Raw genomic sequence first — 19172 nt, forward strand, 5'->3', positions numbered from 1 at the left:
GTGATGAATTAGTGATTACCATGAAATGTGTTAAGCAGCCAAAAGTCAGGGGAAGGGATAATGTACTGAGCTACAAGTTGAGGTCTGAAGGATTCCAAAACTAGTGGGAGGAAGGACAAAATGACCTTTAAAGAGATGATGATTTTAATGTCTCTTGTGGCTTACATAGTAAGAAACCCCTTTTTCCTGATGTGTCTGTTAAATAAAAAATTATTCTGACATTTGTTAAAATGGTAAAGAATACTTTATTCAAGACTATTGCAATAGGAGCTGGCTCTATGGCAATAGGAGAGAGATCAGATTCAACTCCCCATACAAGAAAAACAAGTGGGTGTTATTAGCCAATGTGCAAAATGAGGGGTCAGTGGATAGAAAATTACTAACAGGAGGTATCAAGCGTAGAAAAATTCTTTTCTAACAGAATTCCTGTGAAAGGCTGACCATGTACTTACACATCAACGGTGAGTGATGGGGGACTTGACCAGACATGGAGGGTGACTAGATATCAGTGGTGGGGGTACTCTCACTAAACGTAATTGGCAAGATTCTTGTTAAAACAGGACCGGACCAAGACTGAAGCCTTAGAATCTTTGTCAGTCCTTCCTCCTGTTCAAGGGAAAAAAAGAGACATTTTTCTTTCCTCTGAACAATTTAAGTCCATTTCTTGTTCAGTCCCCTTTTGTTATTAAGGACCAGCTAAACCATCTGTTGGGAGTTGGTAGTGGAGGATATTTGCTGCATGGTACAAATAATCAGGCATTTAATTCAGGAAATTTCTATGAAAGTAAAAAGAAAAATAAAGATTAAGGTTGAAGCAGACTATAAACCCAGTTTCTGAGTCCAAAGGGCAGGCAGTTGAGATTTCTAGATAGTGGCCATCTTTAGACAGTGAAATGAAGGTGATGGTGGCAATCTGATAGATTTCCTAGTCTGCAGTTTGAATGTCTTCAGTGATGGCATAATATCAGTGCCATGGTTATGTCCCAGAGCAGAGCATGGAAGATATGGAACTTTTCCATAAACTTTCTGAGGGTCTACTTAGCAGCATCAGGCTTAAAGGCTGCCCATTGTCCAGCTTCAGCTTGCAAAACAACCTAAGATCCCAATAAATATCTGCACAGTCAGGTTTTAGTTTTCAGTGACACCAAGTTAGGAAAGTGGGAGAAAAATTGGAAATATTCATTTGGATAGTTCTGGAAAGATATTGAAGAAAATTAGAAAAACTGAATATTTGGGAAGGACGAGTTCTTCTAATTAAGGCAAGTTGACAGGATTCACTCCAATCTGTAAGTTTATAATAAAACCTCAAAGACAATGACCAGACTAGAGTCTGACGTCCACAAAGGTAAGCTATAGATTTTCACTGAAGCATAAAATTTCTCTCTACATTAACCCCTTTTTTCACCAAAGTTAACCAAAGTATGATTATTCCTGTTTACAAAATAAGTCTGGTCATATTATATTTGGCCTATTATTTACATAAGTGCAGCAAGAGTAGTAATTGACCACATACATCTTTGAAGTTTGCTTTGCTAGAACTTTTCATAAGGAATCTCAACTTAGACTTTTAAAAGCCTCTCAAGGTTAGGAACCCAAGCCACGAATTTGCCACCAGATTTCACTTGCAGTATCTATAGATTTAGGTAAATTTCTCCATTCTCTAGGTCTCCAAAATATCCTAACGTTCCTGGGCCTGCCAAGAAGAGACCTTTGTTACTCACCTACAAGGCTGGGAACGCTGTAAGCCATACCAGCCCAGTTTTCCCAAAAGGGCTTTGAAAGCATTAGCTCCATAAAGTCAACCTTAGTTCCTTCAAACTATTTGGTCATAACTGATTCTATGCTCATCAGTCTAAAATATGACATTCCACTCAAAGTCTTGGTTATATAACAAATGTTTCCAATTATGTCTTGTTCAAGGAGGACAGATTCTTATTGGACTTACGCAAATGATTATATTGCCATGAAAATAAGAACACTCAGTAAGAGTTTCTGAATTCTGGAGGAATCAGGCAGGGAGAAAAGATAAATGTTTCATTTCTGTTTACAAAAAGTATTATCTACTAAATCGCTGTGAGTTATAGCTTAAGAGAAAAGGAAAAGGGGTTCCTTAAATCCAGTGGCAATCTTCTGAACAAAAACCATAATCATCCTTCATCACTTCATTCATTCTTATGTAACTCATTCTTGTTCTGCTTGCTCTTATGAACCCATCAGCTTCTCCACTAGAGTTCTAGGATGCTTTCTCAGTCAAATAGTGTGGTCTCAAAATTATTTAAGCAATGCCATTGGAAAGCCTGTATCCAGAGACCTGTCCTAGTGGGATTCTGAGACCACTGCTTTCTGTTGAAGATGAGGCACTCTGGCCTACAGCTGATTGTAAGTACTTTCAGAGAAGAATCAGAGTCAAACAAAAACTATTAATGATGAAAGATCTGAGGAGAATTCATCATAAAAATAATGCAATTGGCAAGGGAATTTGATTATGTGGTGTAGAACATTTAAAATGTTAACTAGAGTTATGACTGGTGACATTATAACAGAACACATCATGGACAGTGAGGGTATTGAAAAGTTTCATAAAATTTCTGAAATATTTATCCATACAAATATTTTATCCATACAAATAAAACTTGGAGAAGGTTAGAGTAGCTTTTATTGGACAATACTTTTCATGCAGTTGAACATATGAAATAAAGCTAATTGTTTTTTTTTTTCTCTTTTTCAAGATAAAAGAAAAATCCTTTAAGATCTTGAAGGAGCCGTCTGAGAAATGTCAAGGTCAGTTCAAGATAAAGATTTCATTTAGGATTTGATCCAGGGAGGGCAAATTGTCCAAAAGGTCCAAGATGGAGGGCGCGTGAGTGGCTATGTCAGTTAAGCATCCAACTCTTGATTTCAGCTCAGGTCATGATCTCACATCATGAGGTTCATGAGTTCTGGCCCCACGTCAGGCTCTGTGCTAACAGTGAGAGCCTGCTTGGGATTCTTTCTCTCCCTCTCTCTGCCCCTTGCCTACTCCTGCACACACTCTCTTTCTCAAAGTAAATAAATAAGCTTTAAAAAAAAAAAAGGTCAAAAGTTTTGAATACTTGACTAAATACAATCCCAGGTTATGGTGAACAATACTTAGCTACACATTTAACCAAAGTCACAAAAAAGAATTCAAAAGTAAATGTCATAGATAACATGACTGTAACATCTTTTAAAAAATTAGTTCTTTTAAAAGTGAGAAGACTTGGTTCTCTTAAACAATTAAGGATATGACAAAGCATATAAAGCACAGGAAATTATTCTGAGAAGACACGGTATCTGTTTCCTAGGAGAATTACACAAAAGGTAGAAAAGCTTTTACAATCTCTTATTAAGAGCAGACCAATAAATCAAGAAAATTTTGTTATTTCAACAAAGAGAAAACCAAAATCTAGTTTTGCATTAGTGTACTTTTAATATTAAAATGCATTTTCAAAAACCTTATAAATAAACATATTCAATAATCCAGATTTGACCACATAAGATTCCTTCTCCAAGATTCCTTTCCTGAAAACCTTCTATAACTTTTTACACCCATTCAGTTTTTGTCCTATTTTTTCCTTTTTTCCTTTTGGGAAAAATTACATTCTTATTACCTTAACAAAACCCTTCCTACATACACTGTATACTTTTCTCTCTTTTTTTCAATGTTTATTTTTATTTTTGAGAGAGAGAAAGAGCGCAAGCAGGGGAGCAGCAGAGAGAAAGGGACAGAGGATCTGAAGGGGGCTCTACGCTGACAGTAGACAGCCTGATGTGGGACTCAAACTCATGAAATGCAAGATCATGGCTTGAGTGGAAGTTGGATGCTCAACCAACTGAGCCACCCAGACATTCCCACTGTATACTTTACTTTATCAAAAATACATTCTACTTTCCTTACATACCTGTCATGCAATGTTGTTTCATTTCACCCTTATTGTTTCTAGTAGCTTCATTTACAAATATTGATTATACTTTTTAATCATTAATAACATTTTAACAGAAAAAACTAGGAAGTAGGCAACTGAATTGTCTCTTGTATACCAGCATTCTGTAACAGACTAGCAAATTTTATGAATATACCATCTCACAATTTTATAAGTACATATATGCTTTCTGACAGTACTTTTCATTGTGTCAGAAAGATGTTATCAACAGACTCAAATATAGTTAGCCTCTCTATATCATATAAAAATAAGAGGCCAAAGGTATATAAAACTTAAACTTGTGCTTAGAAATTTAAGGTTTAATAGTTTCTCTTAGAAATGATCTCAATGTTTAATGAATGTCTCTATTTAACATACATATCTCTAAGGTTGCTAATACAAAAAATATTTTGTAAATTCTTTTTAGGCATATATATCATAACATTAAACAAAGCTAGCCCTCATCTCAAGTTATTTCCCTGTTGCCTATTTTTACAGCACATGCATGATAGGCAAGTATCAAAAAAAAAAAAAAAAAAGAAAGAAAGAAAGAAAGAAAGAAAAGAAAAGAAAAGAAAAGAAAAGAAAAAGAAAAAAGTCACAAAAGCAAAGAAATCTAAAAATGGTTAAACACCAAATATATACTTGTATTATACTTGATGCTTATACTTAAAGCATTTGAATTAGTTTCTATATTTCTGGAAGATTTAGGAATATTTAATTTATATAAGCACTTCTCTCTAAGCCAATTAAAAAATGTTTAATGTTTATTTATTTTTGAGAGAGAGAGACAGAGAGAGAGAGAGACAGGGCACAAGTGGGGGAGAGGCAGAGAGAGAGGGAGACACATAATCCGAAGCAGGCTCCAGGCTCCGTGCTGTCAGCACAGAGCCCGATGCAGGGCTCAAACCCACGAAGTGTGAGAGCATGACCTGAGTCGAAGTTGGACGCTTAACCAACAGAGCCACTCAGTCATCCCTCTAAGTCAATTTAAGAATCTCCTTCACAAGATTTTATAAATTTTTTGGCAATACCAACGAGAGATAGAAAATATCACATATACATAACACAAATATACAAACATAACTATATAAACATACAGACAGATGCAAAGAGAGACCCTGTCGCTTTCATTCTAAAATTGTTGCCACGAGTCAGGTAAACATAGCAATAAAAACTCACTGGTTTCTACAAAATAATTGGCTCTTGTTTTTGCTCCACTTTATATTTTTATCCCAAATTGTGTTTCTGACAGATGGAACAAGTTAAGGTTACCTGCTTAATTGATGGTTAATGCTTTTCACCAAGATTTATGGAGGAACATTTTAAGATTTTGTTTTGCCCTACATGTACTTTCTTTGGTGGTCCCAGAGTCTCTTGAGAGCCTTCAATGTGGGTTGGGGAACCCAAAATTCAAGCGACTGTAAGAAACTGAGGGGCTGGAATGGGAAAGAGAAAGTCTTGCAGGGGTGGACAGAGAGATGGAGGAGGTAGGGGCTTGACAACAGTCATATCAATGGATTCAAAGACTGAAGGTGCTAAAAGGAAAAAGGAGAAACAGAAATAATGCTGAGAGAAGTCTTAGAGGAACCAGTTTGGGGGAGTCACTGAGGTTCCCAATTATCTCTAGTAAAATTATTCCAACAAGAAAGGAAGTAGAGAGTTAGTACCATGGTAGTGGAGCATATAGTCAAAAGGGGTATGAGAAGGGGTTTTCATTCTACTGAGATCCTCCCTTGTTCTTAATTCATGGTACCTTGCTAACAAAGAAGGCTGGGACTCTAACCCAGCTTCCATTTGCCTGGGACTCTAACACAGTTTCTAGAGTAGAGGCCTCCAAAAGAGTCAGGAATTTGCCACTTAAGAGTCAGGGAGTAAATCCCTACTCAGAAAGATCCAAGAAGACATCCATCCAGAAAGATGCTTGCTTAACAGGTACTTTTCAACCAAAGGATCGTGGAACTCTAACCTAGCCTCAGCGAGTATATGCTGAATCTTAAGAATCAAAACCTGCCCTTAACCATGCTTTAACAGCCTGTCATCCAGAGCACTGGCCCAGGAGTTAGACTCACCAGTAGATCTCTAATCAGTCAGGAGTGAAATAAAGTCTTCAAAAGCACACACTTGGGGTCCTGGATGAGAGGTTCCAGGGGTCCAATGATGAATTCGATCCCGTCCAAGTCATGGCACCATAACTGTTAAAGAAAAAAATATTCCGGCACTTATTAAAATGGCAAGGAAGACATTATTTAGGACAATTGCAATAAGATAACTGTAGTAGGGGAGAGATTACAGCAAAGACAGCAGGGGATTTATAGCCAATAGGCAGAGTGAGGGGGTCAGTGGATGGAAATTACTAAGAGGAGATATCAGGGGTAAGGGGATTCTTACTAAACCAGCTTAATAGGATTCTTGTTAAAACTGGGAGAGACAGGCCAAAGACAGAATGGGGCCAAGGTGGAGACCTAATAGAGAAGAAGACTCAGAGAAGTCTGACTAAACTATGGTCAGAGAGAGAGTCTGTCAAGTCCACCACTAATATACATACTTTTACTTACAGTGACCCAGATATGGAAAGGTAAGAATGGAAAGGAAGGAAGAAAAGGTTTGTTTGCTTGCAGTGAAGAAATTTTGCAATAGCCAAAAGATACTGAGGGCCAAGTCTTTAAAAATAAAGAGGGGATCAAACTGAGTAATAGGGTTACAACTATAAAACAATAAGCTGGCGTTTCTTGTGTTTACAAATAGGGTGACCAAACTCAACCCATTTTGCCTGGCACTCACCCAGTTTTAGGACTGAAATCTCCCTCGGTTCCAGGTAACCCAGGAAAGTTAACCCAAAGCTGTCTCAGGTTTAAAATTCAAAGTCCCACATCCTGGGAAACTCTTTCAGTCCCAGACAAACTGAGATGGTTGATCACCCTGTGTGTTTAAAGAGCTCTGAAGTTACAAAAAGAAGTTCCAAAATCATTTTGAGTGATGGCACATGACAAATTAGATGTTTGGCTTTCAATATAAGGAGTGTTAAAAAAAAAAAAAAAGAGCTTTATTTGTTTAGTCACATATTATGTAGGAAAATAAATATTCACCCTGACTCCTATTTAGTTAGAAGTATGTATACATAGATACTTTATTTCAAATAAAAGCCCAGGGGCACCTGGGTAGCTCAGTTAAGCGTCTGACTCCTGATTTCGGTTCAGGTCATAATCTCGTAGTTTTGTGAGTTCGAGTCCCATGTCAGGCCTGCTTGGGATTCTCTCTCTCTCTCTGCCTCTTCCCTGCTCACACTGTCTGTCTCTCTCAAAATAAATAAATTAAAGTTTAAAATAAATAAATAAAAGTCCAAACACCTCTCCACAAAAGTTTGGCTAAAGAAATTAACATAGTTGTGTACAATTGTGCATGTTTTCTTTTTAAATTAATATATTTATGTTTTGCTGCAAAATTCTTACCAGAAAAAAAGACATTCAAATTTGCTACTCATTCGCCTGTAAGCTACAGTAACTGTAGTTGCATGTGTGATATCCATAGTGTGTGTACATGTGTGTGGTATTCTATGGGGAAGCAACCTTCTTTACCCTCATTATCTCCAACCCCTAATTTATCTGTACTTTCACTCATTTTTCCAAAGGGTGTGTTGTTCCTTTAGAAGACTTTGAGAGATGGGGGGTGCTAAGAGATGGATAAAGAAGATTAGATGATAGCAAAATCTTGCTCAGAAAGCTCTGCTTTTGCTATTTTGCTCCGATTAGTCAAAAATACCTTAGGGTGACATTAGTTTATCCTTTCCAAATCCGTTTTACATGTTTTCCCATTTATGTGAGGACCTTTCTCCCTAACAAGAGGGGGCTGGGAAAGCTGGGAGGGGATGTGGTAGCTGGGACCCTGGGACTTGTCTGAGGCTCACTGGAGCTAAAGGGGAAGAGATTCAAGAGGAAGCAACTTAGGGAGAGGCTGAATTAAAAACCACTTTTAGGGGTGCCTGGGTGGTTTAGTCGGTTAAGTGTCCGACTTTGGCTCAGGTCATGATCTCACGGTTGGTGAGTTCGAGCCCCGCATCGGGCTGTGTGCTGACAGCTCAGAGCCTGGAGCCTGCTTCAGATTCTGTGTCTCCCTCTCTCTCTGCCCCTCCCCCACTCATGCTCTGTCTCTCTCTCTCTCTCTCCTTCAAAAATAAATAAACATTTAACATTTCAACACTTTTAATGCCACAGTATCTAAATAAGAGACAAACAGGGGAGAACACCGAAAACAAGGAGGTTAGAAACAGAGTATACGGTAGAAACTAAAATAAGGTAGCTGCCTGATGGCAGTGGACATTTTAACCAGGACTTGCTCTTCTTCCACTTGGCACTCCACTAGACTGCGTTGTCCAGTGTGCGTGGCTAAAAAGACTCACATGTTCAGGGTTCTGAGTCTGAGCAAGGGTATTTCATGTGTTTGATTCTCTAACTTGCACCCCTTCTCAAAGACAAAGTAGCACAGCTGGCTCTGGGACTGCTGGGAACCCAGAAACTTTCAGCAGATTCTTGAGTTCCTCCAACTCAGTTGTCAGGGTAAGACAGAGTTCTGGGTTGGAAGCAGGGTCTCAGTGAGATGGACTAGTGGAGCTGGTGGAAGGAGACTTCATCTCTCTTTTTACTCAGAAAGGAGCAACCAGAAGACAGCTATGACAATTTCACATCATCACAGTTACTAATTTTTGCCTCTTTCCTTTATGACAGAACTTTCCTGGAGTGTAAGTTCTCTTAGACTTCACCACTTAAGCCCTGGAGCCCCTCTAACCTATTCAAAGGCTTTGCTCTTTCCATAATCCACTCTGTCTAGCATTTCCACATTTCCTCTATCTATTAGAACATTCCTATCTTCATATAAAAATGCCAGAATAGCTCCCACCTTAAAATAAATCTATCCTCCCCTGAATCTATGCCCTTCTCCATCTACCCCCTCCTGTGTGCAGAGCTACTTATATCACCATTCCTAAAAGCAGTGATCAATGCTCAATGTCTCCACTTCCTCACTTCATAGTCTCTTTTCAGTCTTCTCTGATCGTTTTCTTCCCTACAACTCCACTGAAGCCCTTCTCAGGATCACCAATGACCTCCATCTCTCTAAATCCTCTGAACCATTCCCAGTCCTTCTCTCACTGGACCTCTCAGCAGCATTTGACTCAGTAAACCGCTTGGCTTCTGGGTCAACACACTCTCTCAGCCTTCCTCCTACATTCCTGCTTGGCTTCTTCTTAGTCTGCTGGCTCCTTCCACTTATTCTTGATTTTTAAATTTGTCTAAACCTCTTCTCTTCTTTAAATATACTCACTCACTTTGGAGAAGATCTTATCCAGCACCATGGCTTTCATTTCTATCTCCTTCTCAATAATTCCCAGATCTATATATTCTCCAGTCCTGACATCTCCCTTGAGCTCCAGACTTAACAATCATATCATGCCTCCTACTTGACATTTCCATTAGGTGTCTAATTAGAATTTCCAGTTGAACATTTTTTAAATAGAACTTGATCTTATCTCCCCAACATGTTTCTCCAATAATTTTCTCACTGCAGCTACTGGCTTTGCCATTCATCCATGCTATGGTCTGGATGTGTCCTCCAAAAACTCATATGTCAAATCCTAACACCCAAAAGTGATGATAGTGGTTGGTAGGGCCTTTAGAAAGTGCTTAAGAACACCATGGATGGGATTAGTGCCTTTATAAAAGAGATCCAGAGAGATCCTTAACCCTTACCACCACGTGAGGACACAGCAAGGAGGTGCTGGCTATGAACCAGTTAGAAAGCCCTGACCAGAAGGCGACCATGCTGGCACCATGATCTCAGACTTCCAGCCTCCTGATCTGTGACCAATACATTCTTGTTGTATAAAGATACTCAGCCTGTGGTACTTTATAGCATCCTGAACGGACTAAGAAAACCCAGTACCTCAGAATGTAAACTTAAAGCCCATTCTTAACCATTTTATTCCTCTTACACCCACATATCATAAAAATCCAATTTGTGTGGGCCCTTATCTGTGCCTAATGGCTAGGGCTGGATGTCCTCAGGATTCCCAGCCACATGACTGCCAGGATTGGTGCTGTAGTTTTCACTCATGGTTCTATGGTTTCCAGGATTGGGTATGAAATGGTAAACCCAAAGTGCTTAAAAAAGATGACACTAATGCAAAGGAGTCCCTGCACTCATCTTAGCCACTACAGTCTCTATGACAAGTGACTTTTGTTCCCAAAGAGGATGATCAATTGAATTTTTCCAAAAGTCAATTTCCCAGAGAAGGAAACCCAAGGGGTAGAGGAGGCATCAGGGGTGGGGCCTCTTGGGATCTAATGTTTCCCATCTCAATGGTTGGAAATATTCATACGGGTTGGACTGAGTCAGGTGGGTTAGTGGAAGGTTGGAAAAATGAAGCAAGGCTTATTGGAAAGCTGCATCTGCCTCTGAGCAGGAAAAAAAACAAAAAACAAAAACAAAAAACCTCCTTCCCTTTTCAAAGTGTCAGCTATTCTAACAGCCAAGGAGAAGAAATGTGTAATGAATTTTGTAATAAATTCCAGGAATTGCTAAATATATTTAATGAACCATGTGGGTTTTTACTCTGGGACCATGAATACTTGAAGCACAATGCAGATGTCTTGGCTGTACAGAATACAACCCAGATATTCCTCCATTTTCTTGAATGTGTATTTTTTGGAGTTGGCCTGCAGGTGGAGTTGTAGCCCACAGAGGGACTACACACAACAGTATACACAAGAGACGGATAGAATGTTAGATTCAGATGAGTAATTAGGATATTGCCCAAGTAGATCTTGCCTCCTTGATTCCAGATGTGATTCATTTGGCATTAGAAGATGACTAAGGCAAAATGACACCATAATCTGACAGACGGTGTCTCTCCCATTGATCTCAAAGCTCTTGGACAGGTACACTGAAGTATCTACAACCTCCTCCATGTCCAGGTAGGTGATAAAAGAAAAACTGCCTTCTGCATAAGCCCCAATGAACTGCCCATGGGAAGTTGCTCATGCCTTTGAAGAAAGGACGTCTATCTATGAGTAAAGTTGCCAATTCTCTCATAATGCTAGCTCTTAAGCTCAATACAGCAGGTTAGCATCCCCACCACACTTCCTGCCACATATTCCACTTCTGCTAAAGCTTGTAAATAGAATTGCTGCCCACAACTGGCTTGGCAGGAAGGCAGACATATTTGTAGCAGAGTCACAAATTCATTCACTCTGCACTTAGATGTATAAAGAAAATGCAGCTTCTTTATTTCTCTACAATACACCTGCTCATCCACAGGGAACTGGGAAAAAGAACCCTAAATTTATCCCATTCAGCTCAATTTATTAGTTCAGTTCAATAATTCAAATAACCCCTTCATGTGAATTCTCTCTTTTGTTTCTTTAAGTAAAATATTAAATCTTTCAAATTTTCTCTTCATCTCTTTGTGTCCTTCAAAATAGCATCTGTGTGGACCGATAGCAGCAGAGATAGCATTATCTGGATCTTCACTGGTGAATAGTGGGGTGGCTGGATTTTCTGTTTCTTGGACTGGTGACCACTAAAGTATAGTTTTTCTGGTGTGGCTTTCTGAGATGAAGTACTACCTATCTCTGAAATTTGTAGTTCTGGCCTTTTTGAAGTTCCTATTCAGCTACCTTTTGGCTTTGACCACAGCCCTCTGATGTACTACTATGTTCTCTGAACACGCGGAACTTGCTGGGTCACTTGTACACCATCATATGGACCCAGGAGGGATGGCTCAAGCTCATCTATCAACTCACCTCCCACTACACCTCCTCGCCATAATTCCTTGCCAAGACTCTGGCTTTTGACCTTGCCTCTTCTTCGTCTTCCTTAGTTCTTCCATAATCCTTTAGAACTGGAAGGTGAAGTCTTTAGGCAATTCATTCGTCCAGGTATTGTTTCCCTTGTAGGCTATAGAAAAGAGCCTCATGGCTTAACTTTCATAGGTAGAAAGGATATCTTCTCTATACTAAAGAGAAAAAAAACCTGTGATTTGAGTTCCCCCAACTAGTTCTGGATAAACCTTAAATATGAATTAAAAAGATCTTTTCTGAACAAAAAAGAATCAATGCAAAATATAATCAAAGTATCAAAGGTCAGAAACTACTTTGTTTCATTGCTACACTGTTCAGTGTAATAGCCAGTAGTCCCATGTGACTATTTAACTTTACATGTAAAATAATTAAAATTAATTAAAATTTAGAAATTCAGCTCCTCATACTAGCCACATTTCAAGTTCTCAGTAGTCATATGTGGCTAATGGCCACTATATTGGACAGCAAAGATATAGAACATTAACATCATTGCAGAAAATTCTATCTAGCTATTCTAGAATTGTACCCTTCTTCTTTCCTGAAGTCCTAAAATGCCTTATTTAGAAGGAAGCTTCCCATAAGGTAAGTTTTGCAGCATATGGCACTACATCTAAAAAATATTTTTAAACAATTACTCCTAATAGTTGTTGCCCTAGACTCCTAAGTCAGTTAGTCAGTAAGGGATAGTCAGTAAGACCCACCCACTTCTCCAAGTATCAGTGATGTTCTCTGCTTCTCCTAAGGAGAGGGTATATAGTTTGTGGAACCTAGTTCAAAATAAAAAAATTTTAATTGTATTGAAAAGCTATTTTAAAATGTCAAGACAGCAGTAGCAGAGTATTAATGCAAGTACTGGCTTTTCTGAGTGAGGGGCCAGGATAACTGCATAGGTTTCACACCCATGAGGCTGGCTTTGTTCCAAGATAATCATATCTAAAAAAGAAATGAAGACAGCCCTGTGGGCTCACTGGGGAATTTGCTCATGAGCGGTAATGCCAGGGCCAAGCTCAGATGTTAACTCAGACAGCTGCCCAGGGAATGCCTGTGGCTGGAGGGAGCCACCTAGCCAAAAGGAAGCAATAGGAAATAAGGGCCCCAACATGTTGTATTGGAAAGCCCAATGCTGGAAGGTCTGGGCAGGTCAACTGCTTCCAGCTGGGTACATTTCCAAAAAACCCAGCGCCATGTGCAGCCAGGAAGGCTGAGATTTGTCAGGGCCATCATTTTAGAAACTATTGGTGGACAAGTGAAAGGCCACACATCCAGAAACTTCAGGTTTCCTACCTAGACTGTTGATGTATGGTATCCAGGAGCTTGTGCACAGGGGAGGTCTTCCCTGCCTCAATCTGAGAGACAAGGAGATTTGAGGAAAGGCCAGAACAACAGCCACTCAGAACTTCAAAATGCCAGTGAGTAAGATGGGGGGAAAAAAAGAATCTACTTTTATAAGTTGGCTAAACAGAAGCTGAGGAAAATAGATAAAAACAAAAAGATCTGAGGTGGAAGGTGAGACTTGCAAACTGTAAACAATCTGTAAGATAAGTAAATTAACTCCCACAGCTTTTTAGAGTGTAGCAGATTGGTACCTACATAGAAACGCTGGTTAAAATGCAATAAAAAACAATTTTTTAATAAATAGCTAAGCTCAAAAGGGGGAAAAAAGGTTTCAGAATAAAAAGAGAACAAAACCATAGTGGGTTCAGTCTGAGTTGACACTCTGATTCACTTGATGGTCTAAAGAGTTCCTGTTCAGGGTTTTCTTCAGGTGTCCTTGTCTGTCACATTGACCCCCGGCCTTGGGCAAAGAAGTCCTGGCCCTGAGCCCATCCCAGGCTTTTGGCCACCCTCTCTGTTCAAGTTCAGAAGCTGCATAAAGGAATCTCTCTGAGCTCCCTGAAACACAGATTCTGGGGACAAGTAATGTCTTTGGAGGAAGACCCTTTAAATATGAAAAGAGACATAGAAAAGTCCAACCTCCCAGCTTGGGAAATTAGTATAGAAGCTTGGGGTTTTAATTTCTCACATGGGACTTTTTAATTTTAATCCTGACCCTAGGCAGATAGCAAAGTTCCAGTACAGAGGAAAGAGGAAAATAAAATTTAAAACTAGATTAACCTAATAGAAATAAAAAAAGAATCAAAAAGGATGGTAAATAGAAAACAACATATATGGTAAAAATAAATCCAAATATACCAATAATCAAAGTACATACAAATATTAATATATTGAACTTGCCTACTAAAAGACAAATTTTCATCATAAGGACTTTTAAAAATGCAACAATGTACTGCTTATTAAGAGATATGCCTAAAACACAATGATGGAGACGTCATTATGTAAATGGATAACATGTACTTTTAAACAAAATTAACAGAAATTAAATATAGTAGTACCAACTTTTTAGCTTTACGGCAAAAGGGTCATTATATAAACATACAAAGATAAACAGAATAATTCACATTGAATAAATAGTTATTTGGAACCTCAAATGTGTGTGAGAGTGTGTGTGTATAAATCAATAATCATAGTTGTAGATGATGTAAACAACATAAGTGATCCTACACCCAAAACTTAAAATACACATTCTTTCTAGCACACGAAACATATATAAAAATTTACTATAATATGTCAAAAACCAAATTTCAAATGAGTACCAATGACCCAAAACATGTTCTCTGATAACAGTGACGTAAAATTAGAAATCAATATAATAGTTACACTGCCCTATTCATGTTAGAAGCTTCTAAATAATTATTAAGAAGGCGAGAAAAATTAATGGAAATTACCAAATGTTTAGCACTGCCCAGACAATGAAAACACTAGTACTAAAATGTGTGGTGTGCAATTTAAGCAGTATTTAGTAGGAAATTTAGAACTTTAAATGCATTAATAGAAGAGAAGGAAGCATATGCCTCAAAAGTTAATTAGAACAGAGCATGCAGAAGGAAAGAAAAAATAACAAAAGGAACAGAAAAAGATGAAAGACGGGAAAATCAATAAGGAGTCAATACATCCTAAAACTAGTTTTTTTCCAAAGACTGATAAAATAGACAAACTTTAATTTTTTCTGATTGATAGAAAAAGAGAAAAGTGAGGAGAAAGGGACAGGACTACAAATAGAGTCAAAGTTTTTAAAAGGACTAGAAAATACAATGAGTATCGTTACACAAGTAAAGTTGACAGTTTAATGAAATGGACAGTTCTCTAGAGATAGATAAATCACTAAAATTGACTTGAAAAAGAAACGGCAATCTATATATTTATTTATACCCATTAAATAAATTGAATCTGTAATTTTATTTTATTTTTTAATTTGTAATGTTTATTTATTTTTGAGAGAGAGAAACAGAATGTGAGTGGGGGAGGGGCAGAGAGAGAGTGGGAGACACAGAATCTGAAACAGGCTCCAGGCTCTGAGCTGTCAGCACAGAGCCTAGTGCAGGGCTCGAACTCAAGAAGGTGAGATCATGACCTGGCTGAAATCGGATGCTTAACTGATTAAGCTATCCAGGCGCACCTGAATCTGTAATTTTAAAAAATTGTATCAAAAAAAAAATTGTATCCATTAAGATAGGTCTCCTCAGGCAAGAGAAGCAAAAGCAAAAATTAACCACTGGGATTACTCTAAAATAAAGTTTTTGCACGGCAAAGGAAACCATCAACAAAAGGGTAACCTACTGAATGGGAGAAGATATTTGCAAATGATATAGCTGATAAGGGGTTAATATCCAAAACATATTAAGAGCTTATACAACTCAACACCAAAAAAAGAATAATCTGATTTAAAATGGGCAGAGGATCTGGTCAGACATTTCTCCAAAGAAGACATATAGACGACCAATAGACACATGAAAAGATGCTCAACATCATTCATTATAGGGACATGCCAATCAAAGCCATAATGAGATATCACCTCATACCTGTCAGAATGGCTGAAATCCAAAACACAAGAAACAACAAGTATTAACAAGGATGTTGAGAAAAAGAAACCCTCATGCACTATTAGTGGCAATGCAAATTCGTGCAGCCATTGTGGAAAACAGTATGGAGATGCCTCAAAACGTTAAAAACAGAAATACCATAAGATCCAGTAATTCTACTGCTGGGTATTTACCTAAAGAAAATGAAAATATTAATTCAAAAAGATACATTCACTCCTATGTTCATTTAAGCATTATTTACAATAGCCAAGATATGGAAGCAAGCCAAGTGTCCACTAATAGATGAGCAGATAAAGAAAATGGGGTATATATACATATATATGTATATATGTGTGTGTGTATATATACACACACAATGGAATGTTACTCACCTATAAAGAAGAATGACAACATGCCATTTGGAACAACATGGATGGACCTAGAGAGTATTATGCTAAGTGAAGTACGTCAGATAGAGAAAGACAAATAGTATATGATTTCACTTATACGTGGAATATAAGAAACAAAACAAAGGAATAAACAAACAAACGCAGAAACAGACCCATAAATAGAAACAGTATACAAAGAATACAATACAAAGAGAACAAACTGATGGTTGCCAGAGGGGAGATAGGAAGATGGACAAAATGAGTGAAGGAGACTGGGAGATACAGGCTTCCAGTTATGGAATGAATAAGTCACCAGGATGAAACGTACAGCATACAGAATATAGTCACTGGTATTGTAATAGTGTTGTATGGTAACAGATGGTAGCTATATGAGGTGAGCATACATAACAAATAAATTTGTTGAATCACTATGCTGTACACCTGAAACTAACATAACACTTTATGTCAACTATACTTCAATAAAAAAAAAAAATGTACCATTAAAAAAGCACCATGCCAACCAAGTACTTACCCACACAGGTGAGTTTAACCACATGTTCAAAACTTATTTCCTGCACTAAACAGACTTTTTCAATGAAGAGATAGAAGAGATCATTGCTTCATATTATGACATAAATATATTTTTGATACCCAAAGTGCACAAAGACAATATGGGAAAAGAAAATATTTATATATTTAAATATTCTCACTTTTGAACACAAGTATTTTAAAATATTACCTAACTGATATAACACATCACAAGAGATAAGGTACAAAGCAAATATAATAATATGTTAATTGTAGAATCTGAATGGTTAATGCATGGGAGTTCACTGTGCAGGCCAACTTTTCTAGTTTAAAATTTTTCATCTGAAAACCTTAGGAAAAGTAAGAAAATCTCTGTACATCTGCAACCTCTAAAAGCATATCATAACAGAATCCCAAGGATGATTGAAAAATCTATCAATGTAATTCATCTCATTAATAGAGGTGAGCAATTTATAAAAGTGTAATTTATGAAAAAAGAAAAAACATTGGCAAACTGAGAATGGACTACAACCTCATTACTCTGGTGAAGAGTGTTGAAGGATTGGGCTTGACTATTAGTGGCAGAAAACTTCAGACTGTATAGCATTTTACTTCTCTCTCACGTAAGACTGGTTAAGTGGCCCAGAGCCAAGTTCCTTTATTATGTTTTGTGTGATCTTTATTTCTAAGATCACTTCAAGTCCACTATAGTGCTCCAATTCAGTCATCACAACTGCATGTCAAGCCGCAGGAAGGAGAAAAGGTGAGAGTGCCTAAAAAGAGGCACCCTTTCCCCTTTAGGATATACTGAAATTTGCACATATGACTTCCACTTAGATGCCCATGGCAGAAACTAAGTTATGTGCCCTCACGCAGTTGAAGGCTGGGCAATGCAGGCATTTTCTTGGTAGACAAGTCTTCAGAAAAAATTTAAAGATTCTACTTAAGGAAAAAGACAGAGCCAAATCTGGGGGAGCCGGCAGTCACTTCCGCATGTATCTATCAGAAACCTCTAGAACACATGATATTTAGTGGTAAAACATTAGAATTGTACTCTTTAGAGTCAGGAACAAGACAAGGGTACCAGTTATCACAGCTTCTCTTAAACACTGTATAGAGTCCTAGCCAGCATGATACTTAAAAAAAAGAATTAGAAGGAAAGAAAATTTTTCTTATTTGCAGACCATAGGATTATTTACATAGAAAATGCAAGAGAATCTGTAGGTAAATAATTCAAACAAATGGAGAATTCAACATAATACATGTTCAGAGTGTAAGAGAAAACAATATATATTTATATAAAATCTCTCGTTTACAGTAGATACCTAGGCAAAAATCTAATGAAATTTATGCAAGACCTATTTGGTAAAATTACAAAACATTTACACAAAAGATGCACTGGATAAATGATAAGACACTGAAGAATTGAAAGATATAATTGTGTAAATCCAGTAGCTCTCCCCATGAATATATAATAGATCTATGAATCATTATAATTCCAATTGGAGTCCCAAGACTCTTCATGGAATTTAATAGTCCTACTGTAAAGTTCATGTGGAAGATAAAAGAGATAAAAGTAGCAAAGAAATTTTTGAACAAGAAAACTATGGAGTGGAGGTTTGCCCTACTAGGCTAACTATATGGCCACAGTAATTTAAATAGTGTGGTATTAGGTCAAGGATATAAAATAAGGCCAGAGGAGCATAATGAACAAAATAAGTCAATACTGACCAATACATATATGGAAACTTGGCATGGGACAGAGATGGCTTTACATGTCAGCAGGGAGTAGCGACCATGAGACACTTGGTGCCAAGAGAACTGGTCATAACCCGCACATACACCAGGAGAAGGTAGGCATTTAGATCTCTATTTCATGCCGTAACAAAAAGACAGCTCACGTGGATTAAAAATTCAAATGTATGCGGGAAATTTTTAAAGTTAAAAAGAAAGTTTAAGAGAATGTCTTCATTACATTTCTTTAGGTTTCCTAAACAAAATGACAAAAGCAAAAATGAAAACAGTGAGAATTTGAATACATTAAAATATAAAAATTGCATTAGACAGAAGACACCGTAAATAGTAAAAATGCAAGCCACAGAGTGGGAGAAGTTAATTATAATACACATTATGGGATAATAGTATCCAGAATATAAAATAATCCCTATAAATCAATAAGGAAAAACAAATAATATGAAGGAAAAATTGTCAAACATTTCAATAATTAATTATTAAGAGGGAAACTAAATAGCCAAAAAAGGTAAGAAAAGATACCTTCAGAAATAAATGCAAATTAAAACCATGATGAGATACTATTTCATCCCTATTAGCTTGGCAACATTTTAGAAGTCTGAGAAATCCAAGTGTTGGTAAGAATGTAGCAACCGAAAGAAAGAGGAAAGAAAAAGAAAGAAAGAAGGAAAGAAAGAAAGAAAGAAAGAAAGAAAGAAAAAGAAAGAGAGAGAGGGAGGGAGGGAGGGAGGGAAGGAAACGAAAGGAAAGGAAAGGAAAGGAAAGGAAAGGAAAGGAAAGGAAAGGAAA

This window comes from Panthera uncia (assembly GCF_023721935.1).
Source record: "Panthera uncia isolate 11264 chromosome B3 unlocalized genomic scaffold, Puncia_PCG_1.0 HiC_scaffold_1, whole genome shotgun sequence".
NCBI classification, from domain to species: Eukaryota; Metazoa; Chordata; class Mammalia; order Carnivora; family Felidae; genus Panthera; species Panthera uncia.